Here is a 14,369-nt window from a genome sequence, read left to right as displayed (position 1 = left end):
GACTTTTATTTGAAAAATTATTTTTTTTTTCTAAACAGCAAGCAAGCAACCAACCCACCTACCTGTTTCCTTCTCATCCTCACCAAAATATTTTTTCCTCCTCAACATCACCAAAATATTTCTATTTCCCTTTTTGCTGCAATATGGAACTGCAGAGGAGAAAAAACTCCTTGAAGAGCTTACTCATCCTTACCATGCAGGGCAAAAGGAGTCCATGTTTCTCCTGACACTCACTGGTTTTGGCTCCTCTGTGGTCTCATTAACATTCCTTTTTTCATCCAGAGCATCTCTGTGTTTTCAAGCTGGGTAATGTTTGCATTATGGTTCAAACAACCTAGAAAAGTTGGATTGCTTGTATCATGTATTTCTTAGTGAGTGGCACCCTAAGAAACATTTTCCTGCCAGAGCTCCCAGCTGTCCTCTTGACAGAAACTCTTGTGGCAATGAGTGCAAATAGCTCAGTAAGTAGTTCTAGGGTAAACGTGAAAACTCTCCTCCATGCCAAAGAGAGATTTCTCAGGAGCATTTCACAATGTCACTCTCCACAAACATCAAGCCATGCCTGATGGCAACCAGGCTGACATTGCCTCGGTAGTCTTCTTCTCTTGAGAGTACTTTGACAGACTGTTTAGTCGTGGGTTTGTTTTTTTTTTTTTTTTTCCCTTTTATTTAATGGCAGCTTTACAGGGTTCATTTATGTTAGCTAAATAGCAATGTGCCCACTGGTGTGTTAGCCAGTCTTTCTTGCATTGACAAAGCAGGGATTCAACTGGGTCTACTACTGTGCTTCTGGTACACCCTGATCAGAGTTTGCTTCCTTGTGGTTTAATTTTGTACTATTACACTTGGGAATATGGGTACATATCAATCACGTCAAGATTCCTGAAGACATTGTGTCATCCTTGCCTGTCTTTTTGAGCTGTAAAGCAAAACAGCAGCATTATATACTGCCCTCCTACATAAGTCCAGGGATTCAACTTCAGGAAACATCTGAAATATATTGATCACATCCCTGAGCTGTCCAATATTGCTTTACAGCTAAACAAGAAAAAATATTGCAACTGAAAAGCCAGATTCATGTCTCAAATGACCTTCAAAAAGATCCTGGTGACATAGAGAAGAGAGGGATAGTTAAATTTTCCTTGCAGGTGTACCTCATCCTCTGGCATCAATTAAACAATGCCCATTCACTCAAAGACTCCTGAGCTCATTTTCAAATGTTATGGATGATTTTTTTTTAATTCCCTCCTGCTTGTTCTAGCCTATTGTCACAACCATCAAACAGCTCTGGCACAAGTAGAAAGAAGGAACCAAGGGGGCTCCTCTCCTCTGTGTCTCTAATTCATGTAGATTGATGCCCTTTACCTCTTGGTTTGTACCGTGAAGAGACACCTTGGAGTTTTCTCAGTATTAGCTGAGGAACACTTGACTATTGTCTTGTTCTTCAAATTGTATGATATGCATTAGGTTTCCTTCTTTCAGTGAATGAAGGAGAACTTGGTAGCTTGCTGCCTGTCTATGAAGTCTTTCAGCAGTAAGTTGCTGCTTTGCTTCCTCCCTTAAGTTCTGATAAGTGCTGCTTGTTTCTGATCATGGTTTTGCAGGAATCAAACTATTTTTTTTAAATTGACTATTCTGAGCATCCTTTGGTAACACTAGTGCTAATAGACAGTAGCTGAATCAGCTGAAATATCAGACAATAATAACTGCAGAGAAATTGTATTTAACTAAAAAGTCCAATTTTATGTGAGCCAGAAAAGATTTTTTCTTCTTTCCCCTGAAGTACTGTGCATGTTCTCTAAGTCTATCCCTGAGAATCTAAATTTACTCTTTCCTGGCTTTTGAGAAGTACACAGCAAGACATCAACTATTGGTGGATAAGAAAGCTCTGTAATGGGAGAAGAGACAGAAGCTTACAAAAGAAAGTTGCATGTCTGTATTTACTTGTTTGCAATAGCAGTCTGCAGCATCCCTGGGGGTGCACTGCCAGAGCTGAGCTCAGGAAGTGCACTGTGCTGTGGGTAGGCTGGCTGCGAGTCAGCTGTCACATGAAAGCCACACAATTCATCACACATTTGTTACTCTGACTGTGGTATCACACGACTGGCTGGCGTTGCTATGTGCCTTTGTAATGGGAATGTGGCCACGGCTGCCCAGGGCAAAGCTCAGCACCCCATGTCTGTGGTGGGGGGCATGGATGGGAGGAATCAGGGCCTTGCACATGTCTTTTGGTATCCACATGGCCTTTGTGAAGAACTTTAACGCTGGCGTGCACCAACTTCTGCTTTGAGACTCCTTTCTTCTGCCGCAGTGGTGCAAGGGCAGACCTCCATTTACACAGAAACCTCTGTGAGCAGCAAGCCCTAACTGTTATAATGGAAGTGCCTGCAGACAAGAAAAAAGGAGTTCTGCTTTTATGCTTTTGTGTAACCTAAGCTTTATTCCTCAAAGGCCTTCTCCTGCCGATAAGAACAAAACCCTTCACGCAAATGGCTATTTCTGCCACCATCCACAGAGGTGACATCTCCTCTGTCTGCTCCTGGCTCAGGATGCATGGGCTACTGAGAGCACGTCATCGTCACAAGAGGTGCAGGAGCTTCCTTGACCTGTCAAGCTGGTTACCTGCTTTGGAGGACATGCTGATGGGGAGGAGAGATTCTGAGTGTCAAATTTTTTCTTCTTTTTGGTTATGGCTCGATCTAACTGAAGAACTGTAATTATTACAGGTTTTGCAAACATCACTACATTTTTCTGAACTTATGGCAAGTTGCACTTTTTTCTTTTTAATTTTTTTGGGTTTTGATTTTTGCTTTTTGATTTCCCCTTTTCCTTTCCCTTTTTCTTTTGCTTTTCTTTCTCCTTTTGTTCTTTTTTATTCTGCTTTTCTTACTCCTTTTGTTATTTTTTTCCTTTCCTTTTTTTTTTCTTTTTTCCTTTATCCTTTTTCTTTGTTTTTCTTCCTTTTATTTTCTTTTTTTTTTTTGAGGGAAAGCTGATTGTGTTCTTCTTACTCTTGAGTCACAAGGGGACAGTGGCACAAAATTCAACACTCTTCTTTTTCTTTCTTTCAGGCAGTTGGCCCCAAATCTTTTGTTTTACAGACTCTGGAGCCTTATTCATTTACTCTGCTTTAACTCTGCTGGTATAAAAGCTCCCTTTCCCAAAAATGTGGACATAGATATATGAGATAAGGGTCCTATACAATTTTTGTCTAGTGGCATTTCTAACTACAGGTGAATCCTGTATTAAGTAGTTTCTGGTGGTAGTAGCAGCAGAAAAGCCTAAGGGACAGGGTAAGGATATCAAGGTTGTACTGTACTGTGGGGATTTTACTAGCAGAACCACCTCATGTGCAGGATGTGAAAGTTATGGTGATATAGCATGCTTCACCTCGAGCAATTCCAGCAAAATACAGAACGCAAGGCTTTTGCAGCTCTGAGCACTGTAGAGTGACAGGCTTGTTGTGCTGCAGTGATTCCACCGTCCATTGGTGGACACCATTGGTTGTTCCCAAAAGCACAGCAATGCTTACCTGAAATATCAGTGATGATAACCTCAGCCACAGCATGAAGTTAATGAGAGCATGTGGAGTTGCAGATGGAGAAACACTGATGTCAATTTATAACTGAAGTTGGATCCAAATGTAGAAGTTATTCCTATATGCTGGAAGTACCAATCACATTACAATTATAAATAAATGGAATATAAATAAATGAAAGAGGTCTCTGTTGTCAGTGGCACAGGTGCAGACAGGGAAAGATATATATAACTGATTTACTTTCTTGCCCATGAGGGAACTGCTTTATTGGTATGACAGATTTAACTGCATTCAGGTTGGAGAAACTATGCTGGTTTTAGTCCATTATAACTAAAGACCCTGTTATACTAGTGTAGATGAAGACATGAGGTTAAGACACCATGAGGGACAGAACATCACTTGTATTCTCTCTGTAGTTAACAGAAAACATACATAGAAATGGAATCCTGTGCACAAATAATTTCCATTAATTTACTATGTCAAATGCTGGATAGAAAGTCATTATATTTCCACTGTACATCACTCTAGCGTAAAAAGTTCATAAGCCATTAGGATAATGATTTTTACCATTACTTGTCAGTAAAGTGTGAAAATATTTTGTTATCATCCATTTACATTCATTTCAACACGCATGCATTTTGTCAGAAACACAGGCTGTTTGAAGTGATTGCTTCCCATTGATTAATGTAGCCAGAAGTTTCCCGATTTGCCAAATGTCACAGAACATTTTATTAATGGTGCCTCTTTTGTGTATAAAGCTTTGCATCAGAAGAGGTTTCATCTCTGTAAATTTGTAAAGCTTAGAAATATTCAGTTAAAAAAGAAAATATTTCTGGTGTGGTTGATTTGTTGAGGAGTCACTCCTAATGTATACCAGAAGTGATCCTTTGCCTTTGGATGAATGAAAAGCGTGACTCTTAGAGGCTGAGTTTATGTTGCCTCTAAGGTAAAGAACCATTCTGATATAGTGAGTCATCTGTATGCAATAAAATTTTGAAATGCTGTTCATCTTCTTCTGAGAAAGAACAAGCTCTGCCACGTTTACATCCATTCAGGACTGGAAGACAAAACCCACAGGGAAACTTCAGTCCAGGTGTAAGGAGGTGATCTTCACACAGCTCACCATCTTCTCCCTTTAAAATAACACCTGTCTGACAAAACTGGTTTTTGTTGGGAATTTTTGATTCTTCAACACCAAATTTTTTCAAGGGAACAAGAAGGAGTTTCCAGAAAGAACAAAGCACATGCCCTTGGATAAGAAATAACCCTATACTAGAAAAAGGACCAGAAATTTAAATTTTCAGGGTTTGACTTATCAATTCAAATCAGTAACACAAACCTCTGCCACCAGCTGTGCTGTGACAGTATTGACTCAGCTCTTCCTGCAGCAGTTTTGTTTTGTAGAGTTACAATGGTGACTGAGACTCAACCTGATTCCCTATAACTGGGGACCCTCACCGTCTGTTATTGAGGCCTCTTTTTCATCCTAGTTTGAAATGTTTTCTTTCCTCCCTAACTGAGAAATGGGAGATATTTGAAACCTTTGATTGGAGGCAGTAAAAATATTTTCTATTTACTCAATGTAACATAGAGTGAGTTGAAAGCAACAATATGTGCCTCTACTCCTTTTGTTTTCCCTTTCTGTGAACATTCAAATGAAAAGGATTTTGTCCTCCACAACTGAAGAAAAACAATTTTAGCAATTTATTTAAAAGTGCCCTTGGAAACTAAATATTTTGCCAAGGCAAGCACTGTTGCTCAAGGAGCTTGAATATGCACTCAGCTGGGTAATAGGAACAACACCATGTGACTAATAAAATCAATGTCTGCTAAGTAATGTGGTTCAAACTAGAAATGTTTTCGATCAATCCAGGGGTACGTTTTCTTCTGACTGGAGAATAAAATAGAACTAGTCTAACAGCAGATGCTTTCCTATAGAAAAAGTAAATTTATAAAAAGCAAGATATTAATAGATCTGAGTAGCTCACCATGATGATAGCATCTCTGATTTGATGCTATCTTAACATTGTCAAAGTAACATTAGCCCCTGCCTTCATATAAAGTGTTCAATTAAGCCAATTTCTGCCCTTAGTCCTGACATGGCTTGTTGTTTCAATGCACTTTGAGTATTGAAAGGCAGACTAACCTGTCATTAAACATAGCTGGGAAGAGATCTGGCATAATTATATACTTTCTTATTGCTGAAGTGATTGCTCAATATTAGCCCTGCAAATTACCAGCAAACCATGAGGCATTGAGGCACTACAAATGTGGAAAGGGAGCTTGAAGGAATAACACTGATAGAGTGAAAGAGTTCAAAAGCTTTTTCAAAGTCAGGTGAGCGTATTTCACACCCAGGTTTAGATGCCACCATGTGCAATGTGGCTGAAGAAGAGGCATTCCTGACCTGTACCAAGGTCAGAAAGAGAAAAACAAGTTAACAGCATTCTGCTTTTATTCACTGAGAAATATCTGGAAATAATATTTCTTCAGAATATGGTGGTTTGGGTTTTTTTTTCATTTCTACTCATCCCTCCTGCTAATAAAATACACTAATTTCAGTCCAATTCCTCCATTTAAGGATTGTAGTTTTTATTCCCATGAAAGCAGATGGAGGGAAAATCTCCAGTGCGTAGAAAATAAAGCAAGCTGTCCAATTAAATCACCACACTGATTCCTAATTCCACTGTGGCCTGTCTGAGAAGGCCATTAGGAACAAAAAACCTCTCTGAGGAACATTTTTTTCTGGCACTTCACACTCATGAGGAAGGTATCTGCAGGCAGCCAGGCATGCAGAGTGCCTGAAAAAGGGGGAGAAGCTTAGGAAACAAGTTCTGCAGCACTCTGCAGCATTTCCTTGCAACAGTAAGGAACGAGAGAAATGATTAAATACAGCAAACAATCCCAAGCAGGAGCTGCTGTAATTAGGGTGAGACCTGGGAAGAAACTCAGCATCAGACCCTCACCTCTTTGGTGCCTATCACCTCCACAAAGCTGTGGGGTACCCAGCAGGCAGGCAGGCAGCTGTGGGGCACAGGCAGGTGACTGTGGGACACAGGCAGACAGCCTTGGGGTGCAAGCAGGCTCTCCATACTAGGCTAATGAAACACTCCTTGGTAACTATATTGAAAGGGCAAAATGGTATTTACTTACCTTGCTACAAGGCTGCAGTAAATGTCTTCAATACATATTATTAAACAGGCAATTAAAAGACAAACGTTTCTGTATCTAGAAATGTGGTGAGATTCAAGTAAATCCCTACTGGTACTGAGCAATAGCACTAACCTTATTAAACTTCATATCCAAAGGCAGTAGGTTTGCTATAGAGCTTTCATATCTAGTGGTGAAATTCCAGGCAGTTACATCTTTTAATATTAAGGTAAACACTGATAGATCCATCATTTGGAAATGGCCAGTTGCAAACTGAAAATGGAGAAACAAAATACTGGGGATTAAATGTGGTCCCTGTGTGTTGCCTTCTACCACCATATAGCAGGACACTTTTTCAGTATCTATTTGGCAACAAAAAGGAAGATTATGGAGGAACACAATTGTTTTACAGGGAAATGAGCTCCAGAGCTGTGTACAGAGTAGGAAGCCAAACCAGTGAATTTCTGCACCAAAGTCAACAAATAGGCTGATTGACAGTGTTTGTTGATAACAACCACAGTCTTTCTGTTACACCCAGCCAAAGCAATCAAAACTCAGTAACCATGAAGGGACAGTATGAGTAAGATCTACAGTTAATGGATGAACAACAGCAGCCATTCAAGCTTAAAGAGAGCTTGCTCACCAGAATTTGAATGTCCTTTCTACTCATGGTAGCAATAGGACTGGTTTCTTCCTGCAGCATAAGAGATAACCCTCAGGATACCTGGTAGAGAGTGAATGTTATTTCCAGGGCTGTTTCACTGTGTTTCAGCTTGTTTCCTTGGCAGCATTATAGAGTGTAATTCTGTGAATCATGAATACGATTCATACTAGCCAAACTGACCTTTGAAATTGGGAGTAGGCAAATATATCAGAGGAAATTCAAGCTCTAACAAATAAGCTGATAAAATGAATGAATTATATTTATAAACCCTGCCAGTCTATTAAGAGGTCACTTTGACAGCCCTGGAGGTCCAAATGTGAGAGTTTCCATTCTCTCCTGCATACCTGAGCAGCCATTCATACATATTTAGTAACAAGGTGCATTATCACTCTTTTGGCTGCTCATGCTAATAGCTCTCAGATAAATCTCTAGGTAGAATGCATAGTGTGGTACAGAAAACTATATATTTGTGGGTCTGAGTGTTCATGAAGTTCCTGAAAACCTTTACAAGACCAGCCAAGACAAAGAGAGAGAGATGAAGAAAAGAAGACTGTGGCATATATCTAAAAGACCTCGAGCCGACCTTGAACAAGGGCTGGACAAGGACCTGTTTTGAGCAGGCAGCAACATCTTTTCCAGCAGTTCCTGCCAATCAACACATCCCTGGGTCTGTACAAACACACGGGAGGAACCCAACTGAGCAGGTGTCGCAGTGAGTGGGATCAATGCAGGACATGACTGCCAGCATAGGGTGAACTTCCACCAGAAGAGCACCAGAGTGTCACCATTTTTAAAGTTTTTATCATTTAGTGACTATACACAGTTTCAGCAACATGATTTGAAAAACCTACACCCTAGCTCAGGTTTGTGAAATTATAGACTCCAGAAGTGCTGGAGAAAATTTAAATCATCTCTTAGCTGGACTATTTTTCTAATCAAGGAATCCTTGGTGTGAGTTGGGAACCTGACCTGCCATGACCCTGGAGCCCACAACTCCATGTACAGTAACAGAGTGTTCTTCCAAGTACCCCAGGGATAATCTGTGCCATTAGTGGGTTTGCAACCTCAGTTTTCAGTTAGGCGTTCAGAAAAATTGGCACATGCAGTTCATATACTTCTAAAACTGTGGCTTCACTCCATAGCTGTATTTGATTTCTGTATATGAGCCCTTAAAGCATTTTGGAATCTCTCCCTAAAAGAGAAAAGCAGTTTAATATAAAAATCTGTTTCTTTTTTCTTATTTTTAACAGCAAGGTAAATAAGAAGTGTTGAGTATTGCATGTGACTGGAAGATTTGAGGTTTGCTTAGAGCCATTTCAGTGGTTATTTTGAACTTTCATAGCAAAACAATATCATTTCCTTTCTTCATAACTTACCAACATGTTTACATTTTCAGCTGAACATTTCCATTCTTGGCTGTGCTGAAAGGTGATACTCTGTTTACTGGATATAACACTGAGCAAAATCCCTTCAACCTTTTGAATTACCTCAGGCTGAAAAGTATAATCCATTATCCAAATATTCTCCCAGTGTTTTTCTAGTAGAATAATATAGCACAACTAGTTGAAGATAAAAGCTTGGCCTGTATATAGAAATTGCTAAGGATTTCTTTGGCTGGAGATGAAGGAAGAAGGTTTAAAATAAGACCAGCTCTGTGTGTGCTGAATGAGTGTTTTGCTTAGATCGTAACACTGTGCAAAGCACAATTTGCAGCCCTCTCTATAAAAATTTCCTCTGCCTCTGTAGATAAGAGGCTGTTACTGAGACCACCATGGTCAAATTGCCATTAGCAGTGAATAAGCACTAGGAAGATGTAAAGCCAGAGTCCTTTAATATCATTTAAAGGAAAAAGAAACAAATAACTCCCCTTCCATTAAAAACAAACAAACAACAATATAAAGCATTAGTTTGATACAATGTGAATTTAGACATTAATGTGTATATTCACAGTGTGTACATGCGTGTACACATACCCACACATGCACAAACACACCTTTCCTCTATTAAAAAAAAAAAAAAAAGTAATCATTTAAATTCCTTCAGCACTCTGGTCTCCATTATTCTTCATATTCAATTGACTGTCTTTCATTGTGAGGCTACAGCCATGTGCACAGATAATTTGTCTCCATTCAAATATTGGTTAGTCAGAGAGGGGACATTGCTTATTTCCTGGAAGATATGTGCTTTAGTGCACTATTGGAGTAATTTAAATGGTATCTTCTCATTACGAATAACTTGTGTATAACTCATAATTCATTTTTTTCTTTTAAATAAAAATAACAAAATATAAACTCCTGCATTTCTTTTTAGCTGGATTTTAAGCAGTGCAATGTAACATGATCATTTGAACTCAGTAACATTTTTTGCTTTTCCTTAAATGTAAACTAAACATTTTGTCAAAAATTAGAGAATCAAGAGATCATCCCATCTATCCTTTTACCACAGTACTCAACTGTACATTAGCTGACAGATGCCAATCTATTTTGGGAGGCTTCCCAGGAAATCTATCCCTGTGCACTGCTATATTTACCACTAGAAATTGCCAAATCCCTTGTGTTGCAAGCTGGGTCTATCAATATTCACTTTTACTCTTTTTCTACCCTGCACCCTTAGGTTTTTGTTACACACTACATAAAAATGTATAGTGTTTAATCAAAACCTTTGCAATTGAAAGAAAAGAAAATTGTCATTTTCTTGCAGGTTTTGTTCCTGTTCATACAGTGCAATAAGCTTTATTTTTTGTTTTCATTTATTTGACAGCAGACTGATATTATTCACTCAAACAAAACATATGCCCAGGTTCTTTTCTGCAGAACTCCTTTCTGTCCAGATGTTCACCAGGTGTATTAATGCAAGTCAGTGCTTCTGCCTGGTTTAGAAACTTCTACATGTCCCTAAGACCATGGAATTAATTTTGTCTGTTTGTGTTTCCAATTTGTCAGAATTTTTTCTTTCTTCTTTTTCTCTCTTTTCATATTGCTGTACCCTGTAGATTTAGGAATCATTATCCTTTCAATTATCCAGCTCATTAAGAACAGCATGGAAAGCTAGTGGACACAAGCCTTACAGAACACCATATTGGTCCCGTTAGTAACTCCCCTGCATATAGTTTGTTTAACCAGCTTTGCACTCACAGTCTTATATGCAACTTTATCTGCTATTTATACTTTTGAACCTATGTCTCAACCTGCTGGTTATCTTCTGTAGGTGTACAACATGGACCCCAGTCTGAAGCTGGATTGGAACCTCCCCTAATAGGCTGACAGTACTACTACTACTGTGGATGGATGAATTAGAGTCATAGAGTCATTAACATTGGAAAAGACATCTAAGATCATCAAGTCGACCTTTAATGCCAACCATTGAGTCTGCAGTCCAGTTGATGTGGATAGAGACTGGGGGAATCAGGTAAATATCACTATGTACTAGTAGTTTCCATGGAACTCTGAGGTTTAATCAAGGAGTTTTAATCCAATCTTTGTTGCTATGCCAAGGTCCTGCAGTTACAATTTTTCCATGTGTGTATCTACATCTCTGAATGAGGTGATGTGAAACCTGCCTCCTCTTGCCTGGGGTGGTTTGTCAGCACTTCTGGTAAGAAGGGCACAGCAAGATAAGGGCTTCATCTATGTAAAAGCCCCATAGTATGTGAAGGGAGAGACACCACTGGGATATCTACCTTCTCCTCATAGGTGGAGAACACAATCTCAACCTGCCACATACACAGAACCACTTCACAGATGTGAAGGACACAGAGGTTTGTGTGCCGCTTTTTTGCTTAAGAAAGTGATAGTAGAGTGTCTCTGTTTATTTTTTCATGGCAGAGCTGCATTAAAGTTCACGTACTCCCTGAAGGCCAGAAAGACTTGCTTCAATCTGGAGCACTCTGGGTCTTCTCTTGTGTGCACATGACATGTTTAGGCTTAACACAAAGGGTCAGGTACTGAGCAAAAACTGCAAGTCTGTTGGTCTGTCAGTCTCTAATGATGGCCACCTGTGAGACTGACCTGCACAAAACCCACTCCTCCCTGTGCTCCAGGGAGCTTACATAGCTTTCTTCACTCCTCACTACCTCAAAGTTTTACAACATGCAAATGGAGGATTGAGATGCAGAGCCTCTCCTAAGCAGTTTTCCAGCTTGGAAACACCTCATTTGCACTCTGTAGTAGGGGTAGGGCTGCTTGCAGCTTGGGAAATGCTGGAAGGAGACTGATGTGTCATTGCCCTACATCTGTCACTGTTCAGCCTCCAGTTGGGCAGACGGGTACATAGGGTTAATTCAGGGTAATCTTAGTGTAGTCTAATGCCACCGTCAGGTTTTTTGCAAAGGCAGCCTGACTGTGAGATTATCTACAGCCTGAATAACTGGATGTTATTCTTCCTGTCTTCCTTCTTGTAATTCCCAACAGTAATCTCTTATCTAAATATTATACAATAAAAAAAAAAAAAGGAGATTGGCAACAGTAAAATGAATAACAAGTTATTGACAGTAATTATTCTGCAATTTATCTGTAGTCCACAGCTTCACTTTATCTGGTGTTTATTTTTTCTGATCCAACCTTTTGCTCATTTGTTTTCTTACTTGAGTAAAAACATCCTTAATGACTTTTTCTTGTCCAGAGAAAGAAAGTTCTTTAGCAGAAAAAGAAAGGCTGAGCAGAGAACAGCTTTCGCTGGCATATTTGTTGTGACTGCCTCATGCTTTGTAACATATGTGGGAATAATACGTAAAGCAATACCACTAATGATAAGATTTTCTACAACAGCAAGGTAGGCACATTCTATGATACACTGGAAAAAATATATAGACAATGCACTGTAAAATAACAATTTGCCACAATGTGTCAGAGTAAGCCCCATAAAACAGCTGGAACAGATCTAGCAGCTGTTAATGGGTACTGATGATACACCAGGAGATGAAGCTCAATAGAAACAGAGCTGTGGAGTGAAACAGCTGAACTAAATTCCTAATGTAGACACCATGACCAAAGAGATGAAGCAGAGCAGCAAAAAATGAGGAAAGATATTAAATCTAAAAAAAAAAAAAAATAGAAATAGCTGAACTTAAATTGTTGCAGTATGCAGAGAAGCTTTTGCTGCTCTGAATGACAGAATGTTTTGCTGCAGCAACTTCATTAGAGTGGCAAATGCACAACAGCCCAGTGCTACTTAAGGACATGCTGGAATCATTTCAGGTTATTTAGTTTAGATTTAGGCACCCATCCTGAAATCAGGAAATTCAAAATAATGCCATCACAATAGAGCTTCAGGTATGTGGTCAACAGAACTAAAGTGAAAATGAAGCTACTTAATATATTCAGGACTGGGAACATAATCCGATTTCCTGAAAAATAAAAACACCAAAAAACAAGCACCACATATAAATCTTCTACTTCTATTTCTATTTTTTGTTCCACAGAGTCTTATATTTCATTCACAAGCATAACCTCTGAGCATTTTTCCATATTGCCTAAGCAACATGTCTACCATCTTTCATCTAATTCTTTTGTTCTTCTGTGTAGAGGCATGGACATAGTGGTGTCTCTTCTTTATGTTTGGTTTCAAAAAGATTTTTGATTCATTTTTTACGTGCAAGCTACTATAAAATTCCTAGGGGAGAATGAAAGTCCTAGGATTCATGGTTGTCTGTAGTTCATTGGAAAACCTATTTAGATAAGCTTCTGAAAAAGTTCTGTTCACTGAGGAACACACACACACACAACACCCCACTCTCCCCCAAAACCACTAAGAATTGCTGTTGGGTATTTTATCAAGCTGCATTAGCAGAAGCCTTATACTTTTGGGGCAGGAGTGTATCTCCTACACCCATTGCCTGGGAATGAAGAGAGGGAATTTCAGAGTTTTGTGAAGATTAAGATGTGAAGGGAGTTTATAATGCAGCAGTGGCCATTTTCTCCCTTAGACCTTATACTCCTTGTGCTTTTGTTCTCAGGTTGCTGCTACCTCAGGGCTGAAGACAAGGATGATGACACTGCAGTGAAGAGCTCAAATTTTCTTTAGACTTGTTTAGCTTGTCTCTATTTGCTGATCTTCTTCTGCAGCCATACTAAGCTGGAATCAGAGGAGTAGTGAAAAGAGTGGGGAGGGTGCAAATGGGAAATGAGAATAACCAGGTGCTTAAGGCATTCTCTGACCAGTTGTACAAAACCAGCATTTCCAGCCCAAGAATCAAGAGGGAGAGGACATGTTTGGAATCTGGAATGAGAAGTAGCTGCTGTCACCAAGTTTTCAGATAGAGAAGGGTGGGTTCTGGGGAGTTTGTGTGCTGAAATCACTCAAGCTCCCCAGATCACAAATGCTAACACAAGAACTCCCCCAGCAGAGCAGGGAGTGATGTGGAAAGTTATGTGTGCTCTAAAGGGAAGAGCCTAAACTCAATGTTAAACAGTGCTGAGCAAGACCTGTTCCAATCTAATTTTCATATTTACACTTAGCATTTAGTCATAAAATACTGCAGATTACAGCTGGTTGTGTTGGCACCATTTTGGAGTCCTGGCACTGATAGTTTACGTGACAGGTATAAAAATTAAGTATGGAAGTATTTTTAAAGAAGCAAGCATTCATGTGCTATAAAGCACATGATGGAGAGCTTAATCAGCTGGAATGTGCTTTGCTTATGATGTGCAAGTCTAACCTAGCACTGCAAGTTTGAAAGTGTAGAATTCCTCCACCAGAAAGTTTGCTGTGGGCCCACAACTCCTTTCTGCATTTTCATTCCCAGCTAAAGGGTGTAATTATTCCTTTGTAACTTTCAAAACTAAAAATGAACATTGCTGTGAGCTCACACAGACAGCAAAGCTGTTTAAAACCCTTGCCTCAGCCATGCAGACTGCTCCTGTTGTTATCACCAAGTTTCACACAGCTTTTGTCATCACACTTTTCTGTCTGTCATCAAAGAAAGTGTAAGTTTTGGTTCTTTTATTCAGCAACTGTAGATGCTAGATCTTAGCTGTGACTTAGAAAACGCTGTGTTCTTCTTCTTGTGAGTAAAAATTC

Source organism: Zosterops lateralis, assembly GCF_965231275.1.
Source record: "Zosterops lateralis genome assembly, chromosome: 1".
Classification (NCBI taxonomy): Eukaryota; Metazoa; Chordata; class Aves; order Passeriformes; family Zosteropidae; genus Zosterops; species Zosterops lateralis.
The sequence above is the reverse complement of the archived record's forward strand: the minus strand, read 5'-3'. Positions refer to the sequence as shown.